Genomic DNA, 27,278 nt, shown 5'->3' with positions numbered 1-27,278 from the left:
GATGTGAGAGACACATCGACTGCTTGCCTCCTACACGCTCCCCGACCAGGGTGGGCATCAAACCTGCAACTCAGGTACATGCCCTTGACCAGGAATTGAACCCACAATTCCTTGTGGCATGCAGAGTGGAAAGAAGGGCATGAGACAATGCAGTAGGAAACTGGGCAGAAGACTTGAGTCATAAAAGAAGATAGTCCAATGATTAAACATAAAAAAAGTGCTCAACCTATTTGTAAGCAGGGAAATGTATATCAAAATCACAATGACATGCCGGCCACTGTCAAGTGATGGAGAAAAAAATTCAAGTTTGCTGATGGCAAGTATTGGTGAGCAATTGGCATACACTGCTGGTGGCAAAGCAAGTTAGAAAAACCACTTTATGAAAGTTTTACCTAGTAAATTTGAAGATACATATACATCTACCCCATGATACAGTATTGTCACTCCTTAAAGTTATACCCTAGAGAAATTAATCAGGATACATGTGCAAGAATGTTTTGGAAGAGACACAAGACTTACGAGTCTGTTTCTTGATTTGCATGGTAATAACATGGGTATTTGTTTTATGTAAGTATTTATTAATTTCTGATCAGTTTGTATTGGTGTTATGTTTCACAATCAAAAGGAGGTCAGCCAGTGTTGCTCAGTGGTTGAGCATTGACCTATGAACCAGGAGGTCACAGTTTGATTCCCAGTCAGGGCACATGCCTGGGTTGTGGGCTTGATTCCCAGTGTGGGGCTTGCAGGAGGCAACTGATGAGTGATTCTCATCATTGATGTTTCTATCTGTCCCTTCCTCTCTGAAATCAATTAATAAATATATTTTTAAAAAGCATTCTAAAAAATAGAACATATGGGCTTTGGCCCTGGTCAGTGTGGCTCAGTTGGAGTGTTGTCCCATACACTAATAGGTTGCCGAATTGATTCCCAGACAGGGCACATACACAGGTTGCAGATTTGATCCCTGGTCGGGGCACGTATGGGAGGAAACTGATTCATGTTCTCTCTCACATCAATGTCTCTCCCTCTCTCTAAAGTCAATTTTTTAAAAAAAGTATTTTTTTTTATTGATTTCAGAGAGGAGGGAAGAGAGATAAAAACATCAATGATGATAGAGAATCATTGACCATCTGCCTCCTGCACGCCCCACACTGGGGATCTAGCCTGCAACCCAGGCATATGCCCTGATCAGGAATCAAACCATGACCTCTTGGTTCATAGGTCGATGCTCAACCACTGAGCCACGCCAGCCAGGCTAAAGTCAATTTTTAAAAAGCCACAAAAACATATGGGCTTCAGAGCCAGATCAGTGTCAAAGTGAATAACTTTGTGATCTTGAGCAAAATAATTAGCATTCCTGCAGTATTGTGAGGGTTACTGAGGCACAGTGTCTAATGGTGCTGGTAATATATTACAATAGCACCTTTCCATGTACTGGCATTGTGCTAAGCACTTTAAATAAATGACCTAATTTAATCCTAATATGCCTATGAGGTTGATGCTATTTTTCTATTTTTTAAATAAAGAAATCAAAGGCCCAGGGAGTTGTGTTAGGAAATGGGTCTATTCAATTAATGGCCAACTCACCAAATTCTTTTTTTTCCAGATACGTTTTTATTGATTTCAGAGAGGAAAAGAGAGGAAGAGAGAGAGAGAAGCATCAATGATGAGAGGGAGTCATCAATCAGCTGCCTCCTGCATGTCCCTTACTGGGGATCAAGCCTGCAATCCAGGTATGTGCCTTGACTGGGAACTGAACCATGACCTCCTGGTTCATGGGTCAACACAATCAACTTTTAAAGGCATGTTTCTGCCCTAACTCCCTGTGGTTATAGCTGCTGTTATAGCCCTAAGGGAATTGAAGCAGAAAGAGTCTCTGCTTAGAGAAGAGGTAGAGTCAATCTAGGCCCGGGCTGCTGATCCCAGAGATGGGTGTTTATTAGAAAACATGAAAATAAAAGATCCAACAACTCTGTGAAGTAGGGTAGGCAGGTGACATCTAAATAAAGCTGACTCAAAAGGGAGTGATTTCCCCAAATCACACAGTAAACTGAAAGCAGTTATCAGAACCCAAGCTTTTTCATTTAAAGTACCACCCATTGTATGGGCATTCCTATCTTAATTAGAAAACTGAGCACGGAGAATCTTACCCTAAGAAAGGAATTGTTTAAAGGTGGGATTTCCCATGACATGACCAAAATGACTACAATATACTGCAAAATTGTTACCCCCATAGCATTAGCTAACACCTCCATCATGTCACATAATTACCTTTTCCTGGCCCTTTGATAATGAATGAATGAGCAAGTCCTTGTGAGAACTTAGGATTCAAAACTAATGCTAGGAAGACAAAGGATACTAAGAAATAGAAGTATGACGACAACTTCTTCTGGCTCCAAGTTATATGCTCCTTCTAGTATTCCAAAGGTTCCTTATAAATGCTTATTGAATAACTACGAATAGTGGAAAAAATAGAGGAATAGTAGACCATCTTCCCCAAAAGAGGAAAAGGAGTTGGTAGGAAAGACAGTGTTAGACTATTCCACACTCTGACCACCAGATGGCACTATTTTCACAGGTTTTGGGTTGTTTTCTAGAGCTATTGCCAAGGACATGTACAGTTTGTTTACGAAATTATCAGTAGCTCACAGAAAATTTGTCTTCAAATTTCAAAGATTTTAAACATTTTGTGTTTACCCTGACATTCACTGTTTTGAACTCTGTGTGTAAAGGACTGAGCCCTGAAGCTTTCCAGCTACATATTACACTAGTCCTAGGATTTGAGTGACAGGCCCTAACATTCAAAAGTTTTAACTTCCATTTTTAGGATATTGAGTGTACTTCTTAGCTAAAAAGACAGTTGTTTAATTCTACCCTGCCCTTGACAGATACTTACTTTATTTTTACATAAAACACCTGTTAGGATAATGGTAGCCAATTCCAAAACATCAAATGACGTTAGCAAGTCGATATTTTTAAAAAATTCCTTTGAGCTCCTTTTGACACCAAGATATATATCGATAATTTCAATCTAGTTCAGTCCAAATCGTCTGCTTTAAACAGCTCTCAAGGATTGAAGTGAGAAAGAAAGGGAATTAACTTAGGGAGGAGACTGAAAATATTCTTTTCTGTCTTTTCCCTTTTTCTTTCCCTCCTTTCCCTACCACCGTTTTTCTTACACTTACTCTCTTTTCCCTTCCCTATTCTCTCATACTGTGATATGCCTTTGAGTTTATTCCAACATTTTATTATGAAAATTTCAAACTTAGGGAAAAGTTGATAGAAGTTAGAGTATCTACTCTGATATAAACCGCCTGGATTCTCCAATTATTCTACAATGCTCGCTTTAGGACATATCTGTCCATCCTCCATCAATCAATCCATTTTCTGTGATCCACTTTGAAGTAACTTGCAGACATCAGTACACATTTCCCAAAAATTCAGCCTGTGAAAGTTCAGTGGAAGCTTCTTTCACTTGATGAGGAAGCTTAGCAACTTAATTTCTTGGTCCTGCCAAGCATCATAATGCTCCCTGTAATATGAAGACCATTTGTTGGCCAGCTTCCCTCCGTGGGCCCGTAGGATGGTGACCATGGTAGGTTCATTGTCTTTCGCTGGACAAAGTCCTTAACAACCATCCCCATGTTCCACGCTCCCTAACCTGGCTTCTACCTGCTGTGAGTTTTCTGGGAGAGGCTCTTGTTCCTTCCCACGTGGATTAGGGAACAAAGTCAGCTTCCAGAGCAGAGTGTGTTGCTATGGGAACCTAAAGTTATTTGTAGTCGCGAAATGATAGCAAGTAATCAGTGACACAACCTGAAACATTCCATAATTGTCCCTGGAGAATAATAAGGTAAAACCTTTTATTCTTAGAGGAGGAAACCTCTGTGCTTTTGTCCTCGGGAGCTTCAGGGAGACAGTGACAGAGCCGCCAGGAGTTAGGAGTAGGTGGCTTCTGGTGGCTAAGACAGACTCCTGGTTTTTCCTGTATGTCCCTTAGACAAGATATTTTTTTTTTTTTCTGAGCTATAATTTTCCCTTCTTGAAAATGGGACATCATTTCAGTCTAGAGCTGAAAGGGACCTTGGAGATATTTAAAACTGTGCGATTCTCTGAAACAGATGATGCCAGCACATTTTGTGGGGAGGGAACCCTATAAAACCAACAGGGAGGGGGAAAGTCTATAGAACCCCAGACATTCTGTGTTTTTCTTTCATGTAATTCACACCTTTGCACATTATACTTTGACAGCCCCTAACATTTTCATTTATATGCAGGACCAGGATACCCTGTGCCCTGGTGTCATTACAGTGCAGTGTAATTATTAACCTGCAGTCAAAACAAATGGGATGCCTGCATTTGAGAAGCTAATAATGCATTTTTTTAAAAGATACTTTTGTTCCAGTATAATTAAAACAAAAATTTATGAAGTTAGAGGAGGAGTAGGAGATGAGATGAGAAAGATAAACGAGGATGAGGGAGCTCTACAGGACCTTGGGGGCTGCTGTGAGGGTTTTTGAAATGGGAAGCCAGTAGAGGGCTTTGAGCAGAAATATGACTTCCTCACTCCACTGCAGCCACAGCGGCTTCCTTGCTGCTCCTTGAAACTGGGCAGCTTCTCCTGGCTGTTCCTTCTGGCTGGGTAGCTCTTTCCACAGATATCTGCAAAGCTCGCTCCTTCAAATGTGAGCTTCTGCACGGTAAGGCCTTCCCTGACCACCCTTTTTTGAATGGCAGCCTGGCCTGACTTCCCAGCTCTTGCACTCTGATCCCCCTTACCCGGTTCTACTCTTTACAGCACCTATCAACTTTTAACCTACAATATCATTTACTGATGTCTTTTGGTTACTGTCTGCCTCCCTCTGCTCACACAGGGATCTTTGTCTCTTTGGTTCACCAAACAACTAGAATGTGTCTGGCACATACAAGGGTCCCACATATTTGCTGAAAGAATGAGTTAAAGAAATAAGTTTTGCCTGCCCGGCATCACTCTGGTTGAGCATCAATGTAAGAACCAGGAGGTCACAGTTCGATTCCTGGTCAGGGCACATGTCCTGGTTGCAGGCTCCATCCAGGAGGCAGCCCATCAATGATTCTCTCATCATTGATGTTTCTATCTTTCTCTCTCTCTCCCTTCCTCTCTGAAATCAATCCTATATGATAAAAGCCTTATATGCTAAGTGTGCGGTCAACCAGTCGGCCGTTCAACCAATCAAAGCATAACATGCTAATGATATGCTAATACACTCAACAACTCACTATGACATGCACTGACCATCAGGAGGCAGACACTCCAACCAGTAAGTTAGCTTGCTCCTGGGGTCTGGCCGATTGATCAGGAATGAGCAAGACGGGGCAGACATGCCCTGGAACCCTTCCGCAGTCCCTCCCCTTCTGGCCAACCTCCCGTATCTTTCCCCGCCCTGATCGTGCACCAGTGGTGTCCTTTGGCCTGGTCTGCACCTTCTCACAATCCAGGACCCCTCAGGGGATGACAGAGAGATGGTTTCAGCCCAATCCCACAGGCCAGGCCAAGGAACCCCACTGGTGCACGAATTCATGCACCGGGCCTCTAGTAAAAATAGTTTTTTAAAAAGAAATAAGTTTTGGAGAAACCAAGATGGCGGCATAGGGGAACACCTAAACTGCTGCCTTGCACAACAATTTCAAAATTACAGCTAAAAGACAGAATGGGCATCATCCAGAACCACAGGAAAGCTGGCTGAGTGGAAATTCTACAACTAGAAGGAAAGAGAGGGGCACACGGAGACTCAGAGGAGCTGCAAAAGGCTGAGGTACAGAGACACGCATGCGGAGAGGACGGGCGGCTGAGTGCCTGGCTAGCTTTCTCTAGCAGGAGAGAGACGGAAGCTCCCAACTACACTGAACCCCAGTTCCGACTGCACTGAACCCCAGTTTCGGGCGAGACCCTGGGGACCCAGACTCATACGGGGGGAGTCTAGACTGTCGGGAAAAGAGAGGAGCGTACGGAAACTCAGGGGAGCTGCAAAAGGCAGAGGTCTGGAGGCGCATGTGCAAGTGTGCGCAGAGAGGACTGACTGCTGAGTGTGCCGCTGGCTTTCTCTAGCGGGAGGAAGACGGAAGCTCCCGACTGCGCTGAACTCCAGTTCCGGCGAGAATCTGGGAATCCAGATTCATTGGGGGAGAATCTGACTGTCTGGCAGCAAGCGAAACTCGAGGGAGGTTTTCTCTAAGAGGTGCTTGCAGCGATTACCGAGGGACACTGAGACGCAGGGACCTCATAGGGCAGGGCTGATGGGAAGCCAAGGTTATCTGCTCAGCCCTGAGACTCTGCCCCATCCAAGCTGAGCACAGAGGCTTTTGCAATTTTGCAAGTCTTGTGTCATAAGGCTGTCTCCAGCACAGAAGTTCTCCCAGCATAGACACAGCTGATCCTCACAGCCAATTGGCCTGAAGGTCAATTCCTCCCAGTGATACCAACAACAATCAAGACTTAACTACAATAAGGCTGTACACACAGTCCACAAAAGGGGTGCACCAAGGTAACTGGGGTCCATCTCAGGTAACTGGGGAGGCTGAGCCACTGGGCCATACAGGACACCTACCACACAAAGCTACTCTACCAACTCAGGGAAGCAGCGAAAATGCGGAGACAAACAGATCACAAACGAAAGAAATGGAGGAAAGCAAACGACTGGATATAGAGTTCAAAACCATGGTTATAAGGTTTTTCAAGAATTTCCTAGAAAAGGCCAATAAATTTAGCGAGACCCTCGAGGATATGAAAAAGGACCAACTAGATATTAAGCATACACTGACTGAAATAAAAATATATTATACAGAGACCTAACAGCAGACTAGAGGAACGCAAGAATCAAGTCAAAGATTTGAAATACAAAGAAGCAAAAAACACTCAACCGGAAAGGTAAAAAGAAACAAGAATCCAAAAATTTGAAGATAGTGTAAGGAGCCTCTGGGACAACTTCAAGCATACCAACATCAGAATTGTGGGGGTGCCAAAAGAAGAGAGAGAGAGCAAGATACTGAAAACCTATTTGAAGAAATAATGACTGAAAACTTCCCCCACCTGGTGAAAAAAATAGACCAGGGGTCCTCAAACTTTTTAAACAGGGAGCCAGTTCACTGTCCCTCAGACCGTTGGAGGGCCGGACTATAGTTTAAAAAAAAAAACTATGAACAAATTCCTATGCGCACTGCAGGCCTGGGACGAGTCAGCTGCTAAGCAGGACAGGCAACGGCACCCGGAGGGCCGGATAAATGTCCTCAGCGGGCCGCATGTGGCCTGTGGGCCGTAGTTTGAGGACACCTGAAATAGACTTACAAGTCCAGGAAGCGCACAGAACCCCAAACAAAAGGAATCCAAAGAGGACCACACCTTGGTCCATCATAATTAAAATGCCAAGAGCAAAAGACAAAGAGAGAATATTAAAAGCAGCAAGAGAAAAACAGTTAATTACCTATAAGGGAGCACCCATACGATTGTCAGCTGATTTCTCAATAGAAACTATGTAGGCCAGATGGGAGTGGCAAGAAATATTCAAAGTGATGAATAGCAAGAACCTACAACCAAGATTACTCTACCCAGCAAAGCTATCATTCAGAATTGAAGGGCAGATGAAGAGCTTCACAGATAAGAAAAAGCTAAAGGAGTTCATCAACACCAAACCAGTATTATATGAAATGCTGAAAGGTACTCCTTAAGAAGAGGAAGAAGAAAAAGGTAAAGATAAAAATTATGAACAACAAATACATATCTATCAACAAGTGAATCTAAAAACCAAGTGAATAAAAAATCTGATGAACAGAATAAACTGGTGAATATAATAGAATCAGGGGCATAGAAAGGGAGTGGACTGACAATTCTCAGGGGGAAAGGGTGTGGGGGGTGCAGGAAGAGACTGGACAAAGGTCGTACACCTATGGATGAGGACAGTGTGGGGGAGGTAAGGGCAGAGGGTGGGGTGGGAACCGGGTGGAGGGGAGCTATGGTGGGAAAAAAGAGGAACAATTGTAATATGAACAATAAAGATTTATTAAATTTAAAAAAAAAGAAATAAGTTTTGATTATATGGAAAGTTAACTAAATGTATTAATTTTTCCCATTAATGATGAGTAAATGGTTATTGATTTAGAATCTTGAGGAACCTCTGACTTATTGCAGAGGTTCTGTTAAGTTCCTTGGAGGTGTTTAGCAAGCCAAGAAGGTGGACTCACACACACTTAGGAATATTTTGGCACTGTGGCGAATTATTTTTGTTATAATTTATTTTCATATAATTTCCAAATTACAGAAAATTTACAAGATTAATGCAAGGACTTCCCTATAACCTCTATTTAGATTTTCTGATTATTTATATTTCCCCCCATTTGCTTCTTCATTCTTTCTGTGTATGTGTGCTTCTAAAACCTCAGAGTAAATTGGAGACCTTGTGTCCTCATAACCATAAATATTTCATGTGTATCTTTTAAGGCCAAAGACATTTTCTTGCATAACCACAGTACAGCTATCAAAATCAGGAAACTGAACACTGATGAAGTACTATTATCTAATCCACACACATTTGTAAATTTCATCAACTATCCCAATAATCTTCTTCTTTTAATATCTTTTTATTAATTTCAGAGAGGGAGAGAGAGAGAGAAACATCGATGAGAGAGGATCATTGATTGGCTGCCTCCTGCATGCCCCACACTGGGAATCAAGTCTGCAACCCACACATATGTCCGGACTGGGAATTGAACCGTGACCTCCTGGTTCACAGATTGACGCTCAACCACAGCCATGCCGGCTGGGCCCAATAATGTTCTTTACAGTTATTTTTTACCAATCTTGGATCAAAGCCAGGATCACACATTGAATTTAGTTATTAGTCTCCTTTAATCTGAAGTTGTTCTTCAGCCTTTCTTTGTGTTCTTTTTGAAGAATATGAGCCAGTCATTTTGTAGATTGCCTCTCGATCTGGGAAGGTCTTCATGTTTTCTTGTGATTGGATTTAGGATATATGTGCACATTTAGCAGAAATATCGCAGAAGTGATCTCATGTCCTCAGTGCATCATGTCAGGAGGCACATTGATTAGCATGTCCCAATATTACTGATGCTAACTTTAACCACATGGTTAAGATGGTGTCTGCCAGATTTCTCCATCATAAAGTTACTGTTTTTCCCTTTGAAGTGACTAAGTACCTTGTGGGGATATTCTTTGAGTATGTTCCTCATTAAACTTTCACCCACTAGTTTTAGCATCATTCTTTCTATAGTTATTAGCTATCATTCTACTGTAGGGAAGAACGTTTTTCCCCCCATTCATTTATGTGGACTCACAGAGTCTTATCTTATTCTATGGCTAATAATCCATCACTACCATTCATTATTTTATTGCCCAAATTGTCCCAGATTTTAGGCCAGTCATTTGCCTTAGAAGCAATTTTACATGAACCATCATCTCCAAGTAGGATTTTTAAAAAAGGAAGTGGCTCTAAACTGAAGAGGTAGAATATAATCTAGGTTATTAAATTATACTAAAGGTAGGAATCATTAGGTAAGAAAAATCACTTTGGGAAATTTTCATTTATTTATTTTTTACTTTGGGCAATTTTCAATAACAAAAGAAATCCTGTGTAATGAAGTTTGTTAAACTAGCAAGAGAAATAGCACAGTTGCTCAGCAGTGATTAGAGCAGTTTCAGTCTAGGGGGTGAGGATAGGTGGTTCTTATTAGAAAAAAGAAAGAAAAATGCTGCTTGAGCTACTACTGAGTTGTTTCAGCTCTAGAGCTGGCAGGGGGCAGGCGGGGGGTGCAGCACATGGAGGCCAATTACAAAATCAAAGTATCAGTCAGTGCTGGGAGAATTTTATTTTGTATTTTCTTTAAATGTATATTTATTGAATTGAGAGAGGAAGGGGGAAGGAATCAAACCTTGATCTCCTGGCTCATAGGTCTATGCTCACTGAGCCACGCCGGCTAGGCAGGGCTGGGGAGAATTTTAAACACATAAAGTTCAGCTATTCTTACCTTCCTTGAGGACATAGCTGGGGATGCTGGTAAGCATCCTATTCTGCATAGGACAGCCCCCAAGAACAAAGAATTATCCGCCCCCAAAATATGCATGTACAGGTTGAGAAACCCTGGCCTGGCCCAGAGAAGGAGCCCAGTGAGTCTGTGGTGTGAATGAATGGGAGCAAGACATCTAGCTTTTTAAAAATATATATATTTTATTGATTTTTTACAGAGAGGAAGGGAGAGGGATAGAGAGTTAGAAACATCGATGAGAGAGAAACATCCATCAGCCGCCTCCTGCACACCCCCTACTGGGGATGTGCCCGCAACCAAGGCACATGCCCCCAACCGGAATCGAACCTGGGACCCTTCAGTCCGCAGGCCGACGCTCTATCCACTGAGCCAAACCGGTTTCAGCAAGACATCTAGCTTTTGAGTGTGTTCCTTTTGAATGATCTTAAAATGATCTCGAAGATATGTTTTGAGGCTTGAGTATTTGAAAAGGGAAATGAGGCCATGGGACTGGAACTGGACTATTGTCTGACGTTTCTGGAATGTAAGTAGTCGTCCTGTATTGGGAAGGACTCCTTATGGGAAGATTCTGGCATATGCACTGGCATGTGAAAGCTGGAAGCCCCTGTGCCAGTTCTCACCACCAACTGTGTCTGTGGGAAAAGTCCAGAGCCCTGGAGAAGCCACCAGGGGAAGGGGCGGGGAAGAGAGACTTGTCTTCCATCCCAGCCACACCTAGGCTGCCTCACCACCAAGGGCCCCTCACTTAACTCGACTTGACAGCAATTGTCTCTCTGTTACATTTCAGCCCCTTAACATTTAATCTGCCTCCAGCTCAGATCCTTTCTCTGAAAAGTCTTCAAGTCCACCTGTTCTTCCCACACCCTCCATTTTTGTCCTCTTCTGGTTACCTCTTTCCTGTGTCGCTGCCAAAGCCTGGCTTCCCAGCCGCCTTGCCTCAGGCCGCCCTCTCCTCTTAGCAAACAGTAGCAGAGAATACAATGACTTGTCAACGTAAGACACGCCCAAACCTGTAGAAAATTTTATGAGTTTATTTGAGCCAAACTGACAGCTTATGCCAGGGAGCAAGATCTCAAATGCTTGGGGAAGGACGGTTTTGCAGCTTCTTTTATGCATTTGAAATTAAGGGAGGGAATGTAAGGAAGATTCCAGAAAGCAAGGTGGGGATTGGATTACAGAATAGTTAACAAGATTATGTGTTCTCTTGAGGATTAATTAATACTTCCTTTGAAGGGTATTACTGCTGGTATTTCAACGTAGATCCACAAGAACAATGGACAAGGCTGGCTTAAAATCTTTCACTATTTTATTCATTATTTTATTCACTTCACAGTTATTTTTACCAATCTCGGATCCAAGCCAGGATCACACATTGTAGTTAGTGACTACCCACCAGGACCTGCTCAGTTAGGAATTTAGGATCAGGTCGCCCGTGAGGTTACTTTCCGTGGAACCCCCTTTTTTTCCATCCACAGAAGTATACTCAGTATGATGGCAATAATCCCTGAAAGTGTTTATATGTCATGCGCTCACTCATTACCTCATTTTGGTTCTTTGAGCCTATTTGGCAAATTCCGAGCCAGGTTAAGAAAAGGAGGTTTGAGAAAAGGGATATGTCAAGTAAGTGATAAGAATAGGACTTAATTTCTAATCAGAATTTCAGAATTATGACGCTGCCTAGCACATGATGGGGGTGTGGGTGGGTGGATAGAATAAAATGTGAACACATAAATTAAGATATGATTGCTTTTAATCTCACTCACTTTGCAAATGAGAAAACTGAGGCCTAGGAAAGTTAAAATTGCATTGTCTTGATAACAAAACTGGAATTTGAATTTGGGACTTCTGATTCTTAGCCCAAAGCCTGAAAGTCTAGAACTTTCCGCTCCATACCCAGCTTCTTCCTCTTTCAACAGGGCTGGGGCATGTAATCTTTTAGGAAAAATGTCTATCTAAAATGGAAACTGTTTTAAAGAATTTAAATTTAAAGTTATCTTCATGGACGCAATCCAAGTATCCATCAGTGAATGAATGAATAAGCAAAATGAGGCGTCCTCTATAATAACCCTCTATAATAAATAAAAGGCTAATATGCAAATAGACCGAACAGCGGAACAACCGAACAACCCAACAACCAGTCACTATGATGTGTGCTGACCACCAGGGGGCGTGTGCAGAACATGGCGGGCACTGGCCGCTGTCATCAGAGCAAGCCTTTGGTGGTTACTGAAAATTCTTTGCTCCCGTGTGCCACGGTCCTGCCCGGCACTCGCACCTGCTGCCGGTGCCAGCCCCGCTCGTACCCACACCCAGCACCGGAGCTGCCACTTGCACCTGCTGCCAGTGCCCGGCGCAGGTCCTGATCACTCCATGCGTACTGTCAGCGGGTGCAAGCGGGGCCAGCGCCATCAATGTGTGGGAGCGATGGTGGTGGTGGGAGCAGGGCTGCTGGCAGACAGGGGATGGGGAGTGGGGGGCAAGGGGGAAGTGGTGTCCGCGGTGGGAGGGGACAGGCGGGCAGGGGCCCAGCGGGGGCGTGGAGGATGGGCCAAGACCTGCCCCTGTGCCTACCACAGCCTCACAGTCCACAGTTCCTTTCAAGGTGCATGAATTTGTGCACTGGGCCCCTGGTATACATATAATGGACTATTATTCAGCCTTAAAGAGGAAGGAATTCTGACACATCTTCAACTTGAGGACATGCTAAGTGAGATAAGCCAAACACAAGAAGACAAAGACTGTATAATCCCACTTACATGAGGAAGTATTATAGAGTCTGAGAGAAGCAAAGTGGTTGCCAGAAGCTAGGGAGAAGGAGAATGGGAAGTAGAGAGTTTTGGTTTTACAAGATGAAGAGACTTATGAAGGGGAGTTAGTGGGGGGAGAGGGAGGACAGAGGGGGCATCTGTAATACTTTCAACAATAAAGATAAATTAAGAATAAAAAACTTATGGAGATGGATGGTGGTGATGGTTGCACAGATATATTTTATGCCAATATTATGAATGCACATTAAAAAATGCTTACAGCCGAAACCGGTTTGGCTCAGTGGATAGAGCATTGGCCTGCGGACTCAAGGGTCCCGGGTTCTGCCAAAACCGGTTTGGCTCAGTGGATGGAGCGTCGGCCTGCGAACTGAAGGGTCCCAGGTTCGATTCCGGTCAAGGGCATGTACCTTGGTTGCGGGCACATCCCCAGTGGGAGGTGTGCAGGAGGCAGCTGATCGATGTTTCTCTCTCATCGATGTTTCTGGCTCTCTATCCCTCTCCCTTCCTCTCTGTAAAAATATCAATAAAATATATTTTTAAAAAAAAAAAAGGGTCCCGGGTTCGAGTCTGGTCAAGGGCATGTACATTGGTTGCAGGCACATCCTTCGTGGGAGGTGTGCAGGAGGCAGCTGATCGATGTTTCTCTCTCATCGATGTTTCTAGCTCTCTATCCCTCTCCCTTCCTCTCTGTAAAATATCAATAAAATATATTTTTAAAAAAATGCTTACAATGGTAAATTTTATATTCTGTGTATTTATTTTACCACAATTGGACTTAAAACACACACACACACACACACACACACACACACACACGAGGCCCTAGCTGGTTTGGCTCAGTGGATAGAGCGTTGGCCTATGGACTGAAGGGTCCCAGGTTCCATTCCAGTCAAGAGCACATGCCCAGGTTGCGGCGGGCTTGATCCCAGTAGAGGGCATGCAGGAGGCAGCTGATCAATGATTCTCATCATTGATGTTTCTGTCTCTCCCTCTCCCTCTCTGAAATCAATAAAAACGTATTTTTTAAAAAAGAGTTATCTGGATAACCCCCTATCTGGGCAAATCCAAACATGTGGATCAAGGAGGTATCACCATAACCACTTCACTATGCCAAGTACATTGTGGGAATGGAAAGCTTTTCCCTTCTAGGTTTTTTAGCTGGTCTATTAATTAAGTTGACATAAGACAGTTTAACAGGAGAAAAACAAATTTTATATGTATGGGTGTCCCATAAAAATATGAGACCCACCCAGCCAGCGTGGCTCAGTGGTGGAGTGTCGGTTGACCTATGAATCAGGAGGTCAGGGTTTGATTCCAGGTCAGGGCACATGCCGGGGGTTGCAGGCTTGATCCCCAGTAGGGGATGTGCAGGAGGCAGCCGATCAGTGATGCTCTCTCATCATTGATGTTTCTATCTCTCTCTCCCTCTCTGAAATCAATAAAAATATGTTTAAAAAAGTATATTTGAGACCTAAAGAAGTGACTAAAGCAGGCACTTTTTAAACCTTTTTTTAAAAAATGTTTTTATTGATTTTTAAGGAGAGAGAGAAAGAGAAACATTGATGTGAGAGAGAAATATCCACTGGTTGCCTCCCACACGCACCCTGAGTGGGGATCAAACCTGCAACTTGGGCGTGTGCCCTCACCCTGAATCCAACTGGCAACCTCTCAGTGCATGAAACCACACTCAACCAACTGAGCCACACTGGCCAGGGCAGCTTTAATACCTTTTAGACAAAGAAACATACCCTGGTGAGGAATCGATAAGACGAAGAAGTTTGGGCTTCTTGGGGAAGTAAATTAGTGAAGTAACAAGCTTTGTTTATATAGCTTTCTCAGCCCTAGTTTCCCTGTCTCTAGTGATAAAGATGCCTTCCACCCTCCTGGTTCAGCGGGGCACCTTTCACAAGGAAGGTTTATCTCCTACTTTCAGGGGACAAAGGAGGGTCAGACTGTCTCTGCAGTGGCTGTTTTTAAAATAATTGCACTTCAAAATAATCAGTATGCGAAAATTGCATATTTTGGGGTAGCATATTCTGCTGCCCTTCAACATCCTTTCCATCTTAAAAAATATATATATTAGAGAGGAAGGGAGAAGGGAGAGAGAGAGATAGAAACATTAATGATGAGAGGGAATCACTGATCAGTGGCCTCCTGCACGCCCCCTACTGGGGCTTGAACCTGCAACCCGGGCATGTGCCCTGACCAGGAATGAAACCCTGACCTCCTAGTTCATAGGTCGATGCTCAACCTCTCAGCCACTTGGGCGGGCTCATTTCCATCTTGCTTGTGGTTTGGGCAGTGACTTGGGCATTAGGTTAACTTCCACCTCTTTAGGTCTCAACTTCTTTAGGTACCGACTATTACACATGTTTTCCTTCCCTAATTTATCTCTAAGCTGCCCTCAAGGGAATGGGGGGTATGGCTTTCCATGTTTCTGACATTCCTCAGCCACCTCCTGCAGAAAAACATAGGTGGAGGCAGGGTACATCCTGGAACTCTGGCCCCACACAGGTTTCCCCCCAAATCAGTCTTTTGGGGGTCCGTGCTTCATTTGACCTAAGTACAGCAAAGATGAAGCGAAAAGCTTTGTCATGGTGCTGTGCCTGGGAGACAAGCCAAGGAATAAGGCGGCCTTATTCCAAAGTGACTGAATTCTTTTTCCTCTCCCCCTCTGGTGAGGGGAGGACAATGGGGCAGGGCACCCTTTACCGTTTCCTAGTTCTAGGAAGCCTTGTAATGCAATTCAGGACGAGGAGGGGGAGAGGCACTTTTGGCATAATGAGGGCAAGAGCGGAGATATTGTGTCGCAGCAAACAGGGTGAAAAGCAGAGCGCGAGGAGAACACCAATTTCTCGTTCAGGTCAGAAAGGCACGATCTCCGGGAGGAAATCTGTTCTGGTGGAGGAGGCACGTTTGCTTTCAGGTATTTACCAGACTAGAGCGCCACGCGGTAGTGGGAGCACCCGCAGCTCTTTTCTCCCTTCATGCAGCCAGGGCTCACCCTTTGCCCTGGACAGGGATGGCCCAAAGCGGGCCAACAATGAGAGAGGAGGGAAGGAAGAGCATGGGGAGTCTGGGCACGTGTGTGCAGGACACCCCTCTCTCTGTCACCCAGGTCACAGTTGCAACCCTAAAAATGGAACAATCTATTCTCTACTTCCCCTGCTGTCTTCCCAGGGCCCAGAGATGTGAGAAGTCAGGAATAAAATGCTGTTCAGTTGCCACCCAGGCCTGGCCCAACCCCTTTCCTTAGGTTTATTCACTCCAGCGTGAGGTTTCTCCACTGAGGCACTACAGCATTGGCATTTTGGGCTGGATAATTCTTTATATATATATAAAGAATTATCAGGTTCCTTTGGGTCTTCATTTCCAATTAATATATATATATATATATATATATATATATATATATATATATATATATATTTAATTTTAATTGATTTTTTACAGAGAGGGAGGGAGAGGGATAGAGAGCCAGAAACATCGATGAGAGAGAAACATCCATTCAGCTGCTTCCTGCACACTCCCTACTGGGGATGTGCCCGCAACCAAGGTACATGCCCTTGACTGGAATCGAACCCGGGACCCTTCAGTCCGCAGGCTGACGCTCTATCCACTGAGCCAAACCAGTTAGGGCTGGATAATTCTTTTTAAACATATATATATATATATTTTTATTTTATTTTATTTTATTTTTTTTATTGATTTCAGAGAGGAAGGGAGAGGGAGAGACAGAAACCTCAATGGTGAGAGAGAATCACCTGCACGCCCCCTACTGGGGATTAAACCTCCAACCCGGGCATGTGCCAGGACCAGGAATGGAACCGTGACCTCCTGGTTCATAGGTCAATGCTCAACCACTGAGCCACACCAGCCGGGCTGGATAATTCTTTCCAGAAAACTTGTCTGCAGCTGAGGCACAGGCAGGCTTATGAGTTGCTAACGAAGCTGTGGCCTCAAAGCCCCTCCTCTGTCCCTGTTCCTTTCCTTCCAAAGACGGGGCGCGGTCCTACCAGTGTGTTCCCAGAGTAAACACTTCTGTAAAAGCTGCAAAAACAAGATCTTTCAGCTGCAATTAGTTAAAACCACTTACTCCAACGCTTTCATACTAAAACTTGTTTTTTAATTTTTTTTATCCTTTTCTTAAAGATAGTCCCTGGTGGGGGTCAGGACACACTACCCCAAAATATGGCATCTTGGTATGTTAAATATCCTAAGCTGAAGGAATTTGAGAAATTGGCAAGAGCAGGAAGGTCACGCTGACCTCCTCCTCCCCTCGCCCTTTTTCTCTGAAACAGGTCCTAAACTTCCCACGTGAGAGGTGCCCTCCCTGCACCCGGGACGGAGCATCCTTATCTCTGAAGGAAAAGGGATGCCAAGAAGAACCCTAACACACTGACCCAGTTTACTGTAATCACCTCTTACACCTAACTTATCATATGTTTACATGATCCCACTCTTCACCAAACCCAGCATACATATATATATACTCAGGTTTCTGAGTCTCCAATCAGGTTCCTTTGGGTCTTCATTTCCTTATGAAGGCTCCTGTGTCCTGTAAAACATCCTAAAGGAACATGTATGCTTTTCTCCTGTTCATCTGTCTGTCTCGGTTTCATTTTTCCCCCCAGCCTGGACTTTTTCCTTCCCTTTACCTGCCAAATAACCTGTTTTAGGCCCCACAAAACCAGATCTGACCCCGGAGTCAACAACCCTGGGTTCAAATGTTGGCTTTACCCCACCCTGAATTATCTTAGAATTTTTCATCTCTTTGAGTCTCAGTTTCCTTATTTGAAAAAAAAAAAAAGAGTTTACTAATAGTGACCCCTCTTAAGATTCCTGTGAAAACAAGCTCCCTGCCCAGAACAACTGAACACTCAGTAAATGATAACCATGATGGAGGTGGTGATGTTTATTCTTCCCACTGGTGGACATCAAATGTGGTGACCCCCGGCGTTAGGGAAAGGGCTACTAGCTTCCCAAAGGTGGGAGACCAGATGATGCTGAGGGGCTAAAACTTTTGGCCAGAACCACCACCCAGGAAAACGTCAGGTTTTGAAAATGTTGCTGGGACATTGGGCTTGTCGTCTGGGCTCCACTGCAGAGAATTCAGAGGACAGAGGACCCAGAGCTCCCTTCCTGGGTGTCCTGCTGGGAGGAGCCCCTCTTTTGATGGATCCCCTCAGTGTTCTATGGGCAGTTCCCTCACGAAAAACTGAAACCGGGTTAGAAGGAAGATGGCTTCCAGGTGGTGGAGACTGCGGCCTGGCCAGAGACGCTGTGTAAATAGATGCAGTCGTAGGGGCTCCACAGGTGTCTGTCTCTTCTGTTTCTGAACCTGAATGGCAGACTCGGGATTTTATTATGATTCTTTTTTTTTTAAGTGATTCTTTTTTTGTTTTTGATATATTTTATTGATTTCAGAGAGGAAGGTAGATGGAGAGAGATAGAAACATCAATGATGAGAGAGAATCATAGATGGGCTGCACCCCACACTGGGGATCCAGCCTGCAACCCAGGCATATGCCCTGACCGGAAATCAAACCATGACCTGGTTCATAGGCCGATGCCCAACCACTGAGCCACGCCGGCTGGGCTTATTATGATTCTTTAAACAGTTAAGACACATCGTCTACATGTCCTTCCAGCATACGGTACGATTTGCAATTTTTGTTTAAACATGAAAACAAACACACGCAGCGTGGTTCTCCCTTGCCTGTGTCCCTGGCTCACCGCAACCTCCTGGGCCTCGGTTTCCCCTGAAGAAAATGGGCCTCTCTCGGATCCTTCTGGTTTTAACCGTGTATGTAAGCCCGTGAAAGTCTTCACCGATCCTAAAAGAGCATTAAGGACATGAGTCTGACAGCCCGTCTGAGTGCCTCCCCACTCAGCGGCAAAATGTATTTCTGTCTTGACATCTAAAATGGAAGCTTAATTGCTGCTGAGTGGTTGACAACTGTGAATGTGTTTGGGAGGATTAGGAGACAGGTGGGTTCCCAGGTGGTGGGAGAATGTCAGCCGGGCCAGGGAAACTGTGGGGCTTGCGAATGGCAGCCCCATCCTCCGTGGCCCCTCAGCAAGAAGTGACAGCGGAGCCTGGCCCGGGTGGCTCAGTGGTTGAGTGCCAACCCAGGAACCAAGAGGTCACGGTTCCATGGTTCCATTCCCGGTCAGGGCACATGCCCCGGATGCTAGCTCGATCCTCACTGTGGGGCATGCAGGAGGCAGCTAATCAATGATGCTCTTTCCTCATGGATGTTTCTATCTCTCTCTCCCTCTCCCTTCCTCTCTGAAATCAATAAAAAAAAAAAAAGTGACAGCAGAGACAAAATGTGTCGTTTGTAGGTCACTTCCTGTGCCCTAGACACAGCACTAGCTGCTTTGTGCATTATTCCAAGTGGCGCTTCTGACAAGCCTGTAGCAATACTAGTGACGAATCTCATTTATCGAGAATTTAATGTGTGCCAGGCTCTATCCTAAGCATTTGATGCAAAATCTCCTTTAGTCCAAGAAGGTAGGTGCTACTATCATCCCTGGATTACAGATCAAAAAAACGGAGACACCGTTGCCCAAGTGGAAGAGTTAATGATGGCAGAGCTGGGATCGGAACCAAGCAGTCTGGCTCTTAGGTTCTATACTCTCCTGTCTCCCAGGATAGCTCTGAAGGAGGTACTGCTATTAGGTGCATTTTATGGATGAAGAAACGGAGGCTCAGAGAGGTGAAGTGACTTAATGTAAAGCTGCATAGCGTGTAAGTGGCAGAGCCAGGATTCAATCCCAGCTTGATGTGTGTTCGAAGCCCACGCCGTTCACCATCGCCCCACACTGCCTCTAAAGGAAGTTAGCGAAGGGCCGCTGTGTGCCCAGTCTGTGCCAGCGCAGCTGGGGAGGCACAGAGTGGGAGAGAAGCTGCAGAAGTACCGTCTCTGCCCGGAGCTGTCACTCAGTCAGTGTGACCTCAGGCGAGTCCTGGCCCTTCTCTGGGCTCCTGAGGCCCAGCTGTACATGAGAGGTCGAATGTTCTCTCGGCTTGGTCATGGCTGGACAGGTGGTGTGGGAGGAGGATGTGAGGGCTGGCAGAGAGCAAGACAGGATGCTTTGTGGTCCAGCTGCTTCTGACTCCCAAGGAGGACGGGAGACCTCTAACGTGGAGACGTCCCATAGCTTAAATCAGAGAAGCTTCTCATCCCAGCCTCCTCCCTTCTTCCCAGAGGCAATATTAATACTGATTATGTTACTAACAGTCGTGTCCTCAGGGTCTGGCACGCCGTGGCATCGAGGAAATGTTGACTGGAACCAGGTGATTTCCAAGTGCTTTCCAGTTCTCCCCATTTTCCGATTTTTTGGCAGCGACAGTTTGGAGCAGGAGAAGCCAGGCAGGAGCAACAGTGAAACGGGCAGTGATTTGAGCACATCCAGGCTCGGAGTCCGGCCGGGGGCACGGCTGAGCATTTCATCTGGGATCCCAGTCCATCCCTGGAACAACTGCGCCTCCTCTGCTTCTCTTTCGGCACCAGCCACCCCTTTGGATGCTCTCCGAGGAGCGCCCTGACACCAGCCTGGAAGAGCCCCTTTCCTCAGAGTCCTCTGGCGGCCACAGGGGTGAGTACCGCAGGAGGAGGCTGGGCCCAAGGGCCTGCAGCCTCACAGGAGGCCTTGAGCCATAGCCCCGCCCCGCCCCACCCCACACACAATATGCCCGCAGGCTGCAACCCTGGCTTTTGTTTGTTTGTTTTGGGCCTTGACAGACCGTTCTTGGAACTTCTAACATCAATAGATGGGGAACCAGAAACACACATGGCTTGTATGGCTTAGATGACGATTTCTGTTATTTTATCTATTTGCATATACTGTGATTTCCCCACCCCCAAAACAGATATAGAGCACCATGAGGTTGTTCAGTGTTTCTGTCCCCGGGACATACTCCTTCCTAACCCAGGCCCCTAGACGGTTAAACTTTTGTATTTAAACCTAAGTATTTAATAACCTTCCCAGCTACATGTCACCTAAGCCCAGCTGAGGGTTGACTGGTGAATGAGAGATCAGGGGTGTTTGAGTTTGAAAAGCTTGGGAAGCCCCAGCACCCGACTTTTTCCGGCCACAGTTCCCTGCAGCCCAGTGTTCTGGGAGATGGGCCAGGTGACCTTTCATACAGTCCATCAGTCAGTAAGGTGCCAGGGCCGGGATACAGGAGAGAAAATGAGGATCCTGCCCTCGAGGCCTCACCAACAACTGGGGAGACAGGCCCATTACGAAGAACATAACTACAATCATGGGAATGGGAGCAAAGTACTGTAGGAGGACGACAGGCGTGACATTTACTGAGCACTTCCTGTGGTCAGGCGCTCCGCTATGTGCCTCATTAGACATCATCACACTGAAACCTCACGGGGACCCCGTAAGGCCCCCCTTGTACAGATAGGCAAATTGAGGCTCAGAGGGGTGAAGCCGTCTGCAAGGCCCCACAGCTCTTACGTGGCTGAGCCAGATCTGTCAGACTGACATCTTCCTGAGGAGTCAGGGAGGCTTTGCAGAGGAGGCAGCTTATAATTGAGGCTTGGGAGGTGAGTAGGAGCGGGCAGGTGGGAGAGTTGAGGGGGAGGAGGGAGGACGACAGCATTTCATCATTTCAGAAGGTGGGAGCCAACTAAAGCTCAGCAGAACTCCCACCACCCATGCCCTGTTACCCTCCCTGAGTACCGACTGCCCAGGGTCCTCCTCGCCCTGGCAGCCGGTGTCTTCGAGCAGTGCTGTGCTTCTCTCTCTCACTGGCACTTCTCTGGCTGGAAGTGTTCCTGGGAGGCAGAGGGACAAGAGCACATGCTTTGGGACTGAACCCACTTGGGTTCAGATCCCAACTTTGTAACTTCCTTGCTGTGTGGGCAAGTCGCTTGCGCTCCCTGAGCCTCAGTTTCGCCATCTACGGTAGGGGGATAATACCACCTCCTGAGTTTGTACTAATGATTAACGGAGAGGATGCGGCCAGATCTGGCAGTGAGCATGGCGCAGTAAATGCCAGCTGTTATTCCTATTAGGAGGTATGGATGCTTCCATTGCAACTAGTTAATTTGGGGGCCGAAACATCTCCCATGGGAGCAGATGCCCTGTGGCTCTAAACACCGTCTGCGGGCTAAAAGCTCTGCAGGAGGCAGCGAGCATACATTAAACCAGGCAATTCACGTACGCAAAGCGCTTTGTCCGAGGTCTAGCACAGAGCGGGTGGTGCTCCAGGGATGAGAGCTCTCCCTGATGTTTATAATGCAACAAGCTTTCTTACGCAGACATCAAAGGGCTTTAGCACCGTGTAAATAACCATATTTGCAGAGGAATTTTTTTTTTTTTCAGGAATTCATCTCATGCTCTCTATCAAGAGACCTTTATCTGGTATGAGCACTTTATCTCTATTTACAAACCTTATCAGGTTCTGTCCTGTACTTTAAAGAAAAGTTACTTGTTGGCACTCTTGAATTTGTTGTAACTGGAAAAGGGATGTGATTGCTTTAGAGCCAAAGATCCAGTGTGAGGTTGCCACGGAAACAACTTAATGTAAATTTTATTTTCCAGGACGCCCAGCTGTTATTGGTCAGGAGGGAAGGGGGAAAGCTAGAAGCGATTTTCTCCAAAAAGGAAGAGAAAAACATTACTAGGGAAAGGCTGGCAGATGAAGAGAAATCATTTTTCTGCTCAGGGAAAAGATAGTACAAAGGGTCATGCTTCTGATGAGGTAGAGGTGGCATGACTTAGAGCCTTCTTTTGTTTTTCCTTCTTTTATGGATGGAGATTGAGGGGCGGGCGGGGGGAGGGGGCAGTTAGGAGTAAAAAAGAAAGGAAAACAGCTAATTAGCACTCCCGTCTAAATGTATAGGGTCTTCATGGCTGTGAGGACATCACTGGCCTGTAAGAAAATCCACGTGTAAGGATTTTTGTTGTTAAGGTGTTTTCATGCTTCACAGAGATGTTTAGATATGCATCCTTGGACTTAAAGATTGGAGAGTGAGCTAAAAATATTTTCTATTCTATCCATAGCCCTAAGTCAAGGTTAAGCTCAGCAGTAATAAATAATAGTTAAGAATAGGTGATATCTGGCTACTTATATGAAACTAATTTTGCAATAATTGCATATATTTTAATAGAATGTATTATTATATAGAACATAACATTCTTCTAGTGTTCCATCGGTCTTTCTAAAAAAGCAAGGTTTCTCTATTCACTAACACACCTCTGCTAAGCTTTTGAGTCAGCAGCTTAGTCACCAGCCAGTTGACAAATGTTTAAGTGTCTAATGTTTGCCGGGCCTTGTGCTAGGCCTGCGGGTACAGTCAGAGTTCCTTCCCTCATGGATTTTATAATCTAGGAAGACGGGCAAACAGTCAGGGAAAATTGCATAATTGTATTATAGGTGTGGGAAGTACTAAAAAGGACAAGTCCAGCAAAATAAAAGGATGAGCTTAAAATCAAGTACTAGAATGTCACTTGCTTAGAACATGAGTCCCAGAACTCCAATTCACATGCTTCCTGAATTCAGCAACTTAAAAAACAATTTTTATTTTTTTTTAGTATCCATTATGTGAAAGCTATAAAACAGACACGATCCTTGCCCTCAACAAGCTTGCACTCAAAGTAGGGAGATAGGTATGCATTAATGACATATTGTAGTTCTGTTATTAGCTAACAGTCACTGAGCCCTCCTTACGGGCTAAGCATTGACATGTATGATCTCATTTAAACCTCACAACAAACCCATCATGTCAGTACTATCATTATCCCCATTTTTTTTCCATGGGGAAACATGAGTCACGAGTTGGTGAAGTAACTTGGTCAAGGTTGCACAACTTGGAGTGGGGATTTGAACCCAGACAGTGAGGTTCCCGAACCAACTACCAGGCCACTGTTTGCTGCCAATCAGGCCGTGTGAGCAGCTATTTGAGCCTGTTTTGGACGGAGGCAGTTGGTCAGGAATTGGGAAATGGCATACTCTGGAAGTAGTGGGAATGGCCAGAATTCAGAACAGAAATCCTCAAGATCCAGAGTTGTAAAAAGAACCCTTGCCATTCCCCAGGGTTGGGGTTCATCTAGTCCCACCTCCTCCTTTTTCAGTTGAGCCACCTTTGGGGCCTGCTCTGAGGATGCTGAAGAGCTGAGGGTATTTAACAAGCCTAAAATGCTGGAGGCGAGCAGGCCTGTGGGACGCCCAGGTCAGCTGGGCACGTGCCAGGTCTGTTGGCAGAGCTGCAGGAAGAGAGCAGCCACCAAGCACCTGGGGCCCTTGGAAGTGGTCCCAGAAAAGGAGACCCCAGGAACAGGGCATGGAGCTGACAAGCCTGGGTTGGGACCTTGAGGCTCCTGCTTGTCAGTGACCCCTGAGTGGCCTCAGGCAGCCGTGGTACCACCCTGGGCCTCGGTTTCTTCTTCGGGCTATTCTCACTGCTCTACCATATGATGTTTCCAAATTCCTGACCAATAGTCTAGGCCCTAGACCAGGGGTGGGCAAACTTTTTGACTCGAGGGCCACAATGGGTTCTTAAACTGGACTGGAGGGCCGGAACAAAAGCATGGATGGAGTGTTTGTGTGAACTAATATAAATTCAAAGTAAAGGAGCGGAGGGGAGAGCAAGAGAACTGGATAGAACAGCTGGATCCAGCCCGCGGGCCGTAGTTTGCCCACGGCTGCTCTAGGGTGAGGAAATAGAAGCAAGGGGTGTGACTTTGCTCAGTCACACGGCTAAGAAGTGAGGAGCCTGAATGCCAACACGGGCTCTCCTCCCACCTGTCAGGTCCTTCCCACGCTCAAAGGGCCGGGCCCCTGCGTTGAGTCACAGCCCCAGAGCAAGGAACCAGCTTGCTCTCTGATGGTTTCCCTAAACCAGTCCCATCACATACCACCTTCTCCCTGTCCCCTCCAGGCTACCCAGAGAGCTCCCTGAGGGCCAGACGAGGTACCATCCCACCACCCAGCCCAACCCTCCACTGGGCACTCAACAGAATGGGTCTGTGATTGATGGATGCAACTATTTCCCTGCAAAATAATTAAAACCAACTGGGCATTTGCAGCTTCGGCTGTTGGGGTGGCAAGTGCTGCCTCGGTTACTTCTGAAATAATTAATGGCTGTGCCTGTCTCATCTCACTTGTGTGAAGAGCTGGAAAAAGGGGGTCACTGCCTCTGCCCTACGAGGTACTTGGAGGGTTATTTTTATAAACTGGGCCTCAGAGCCTTTGCCAAGACGGCCCCTCCTTTCCTGCTGTGCAGCCTCAAGATGGCAGACAGTCTGCCTGGGTCTCACTGAACCGGCCAGACGTGTCCTCCCCCGAACAGACAACTCTAGACACGTTTTCCCTCACACGAAGGCCCACACCTTCTCACACAACAGCACTGTGCACAGCCCCTGCCCAGCCACACCCATGAGGGCGCACCAGGGGCCACAGTACAGTCAGAGCCAGAGGCAAGCTGGCACCCCCTGTGCCTACGGCCAGAGATCAGATGTCACATCTACCGGGTGCCAGGCTCCCCAGCAGCATCATCTCCTCTCACAGCATCTTCATGGACAGGGGCTTTACCACCCTCACCCCGTTTGCCAGATGGGAACACCAAGGCTTAGAGAGGATAAGTCACCTCTCCCATAGATAGTTTATGGCAAAGTCTGTGGGACCCTGGAGCTCTTAACCAGTATATTCGTCCAGGAGAGCCAGCAGGCCAGTGGAAATCACGCCGGCTAGAAATTCCACTGGGAGTAACCACTGAGATTCGGGCCAGGCCTTCACACTACATGTGAGAGCAGAGTGTCACAGGGATGTCACTGGGGAACGAAGCCACCAGCTATCGCCTTCTCTAAAAATAACAAAAATGTGACTCTCAGGGGCTCAAGCAGCTGTCTAGGGCCATACACCGGACAGCCCTGGGCAGCTGGGAGAGCCCCTGCCCAGCAGCCTCCTTGAGGGCAGAGGCTGGCACTGGGTCCCAGGGGTCTCTGCTCCTTACCCTGCTTGTGTCTCCCCTGCTCTGTTTCCTGACAGGCGACCCTCAAATCCCATTAGCAGACTGGAGCATCGGCATGTGTTGGGCAAAGGAGGTACTTGGGAGGCCCACCTGTTGGGTTAAACACCAAGAGGACAGAGAAAGCAGTGTTCATCCTGCCACTGTAGGCTCCGGACGCCAAGAGAAGTGATAAGTGATATAGTCACATGGTCTGAGACACCAAGAGTGGGCATGGAGATCTCCCAGACCAGAGTCCTCAGCTCAAAATGAATTAAGCATGTGACAGAACAAACGAAAACCCTGCAACAAGGGCAATTTATTATATTTTTTAATTAGAAAATACATGCCTGGTCATTTGTAAAGAAAATTTTCCTTTTTTATGTGTAAATGAATACATGTGCATGTATGTCTCTATAGTGTTAGGGCTTTTATTTCTTCTGCTTTCTTTCTGTACAAAAAAAAATTATTCTTTAATGTTCTGGAACATACTTTTTTCATTTTGTGGATACCTTTCCAATATATTTGGCTGTGTCTATTCTTTTAATAAATCTAAAGGGGTGGGGTTTTTTTGGGGGGGGGAGTGGTTCTTTTTATTTTACTTTATTTTTTCCATCACCATTTATCCCCTCTATGCCTCAAGTTTTAATAAGTAGTACATTCACATGGTTCAGAATTCCAAGAGTATTCAAAGATGAGCGTGCTTCCCACCCTTCTCCTCCAGGGCTGGCTCCCCAGAGCGATCAGCATTTCCATTCTCGTGCATCCTTCCAGGCCTGTGGTGAGCAGGGCGGAGCAAATGTGCGCAGACATCGTCCCTCCTGTGCCTTGCTTTGCTTTCACTTAATAACCATGTCGAAGGTCATTCACATCCATGTGCAACGTTTTATTCTCTTTAGTCATTAATAATATTCTACGCTGGGTGTGTAGACTACCTTCCCTTCTCCCACCGATGGACCTCTCTCTTGCTTCCCCAGTGTCTGGCTTCTTGCTGTTCCAAAGAGCACGTCGGCGAGTGGCCTGTACACCTGTCTCTGTGTTCTCAAGCTTTTATCTCCATCCGACGGATCCCTAGAAGTGGAATTGGTGGGTCAAAAGGTATGCCTGCTTTACATTTTCATAAATAGTGCCAGATTATTTTCCTTACGGGCTGTAGCAATTTGTGGCTCACCAGCTCTTCCCCACATTTTAATTAGTATAATGTTTGCCAATCTGCTGAGAGAAAAAGAGCATGTCCTGGTTCTAAATGTGTGCGTCCCCGGCTTAATAAAAGATGTGAAGTCGAACATCTTTTCAAAAGTGTTTTGGCCACTAGCGGTCTATTTCTATGAGTTTGTCTGTCTCCTTAGCCCACTTTTCTAGTGGATTCTTCGTCTTATTCTTATTTACTTCTTAGGACCGTTTTTTGTTTTTGTATTGTTTTAGGGGGAAATATTTCCCCCTAATTTGTTATTTTGACTTTCTTTAGAATGTCATGGGCCAGAGCGAGAAACATGTATTT

At 45.7% G+C, this 27,278-nt stretch overlaps 1 long non-coding RNA gene across 1 annotated transcript in view; it reads right to left on the bottom strand.

Moving 5' to 3' along the window:
- LOC308241971 overlaps window positions 1-27,278 on the bottom strand; it is a 48,867-nt gene that overhangs the window by 3,743 nt on the left and 17,846 nt on the right. The gene's annotated exons all lie outside the window — the stretch shown is intronic.

The sequence above is a fragment of the Plecotus auritus genome (assembly GCF_963455305.1).
Source record: "Plecotus auritus genome assembly, chromosome: 2".
Lineage (NCBI taxonomy): Eukaryota > Metazoa > Chordata > Mammalia > Chiroptera > Vespertilionidae > Plecotus > Plecotus auritus.
The sequence above is the reverse complement of the archived record's forward strand: the minus strand, read 5'-3'. Positions and strand labels throughout refer to the sequence as shown.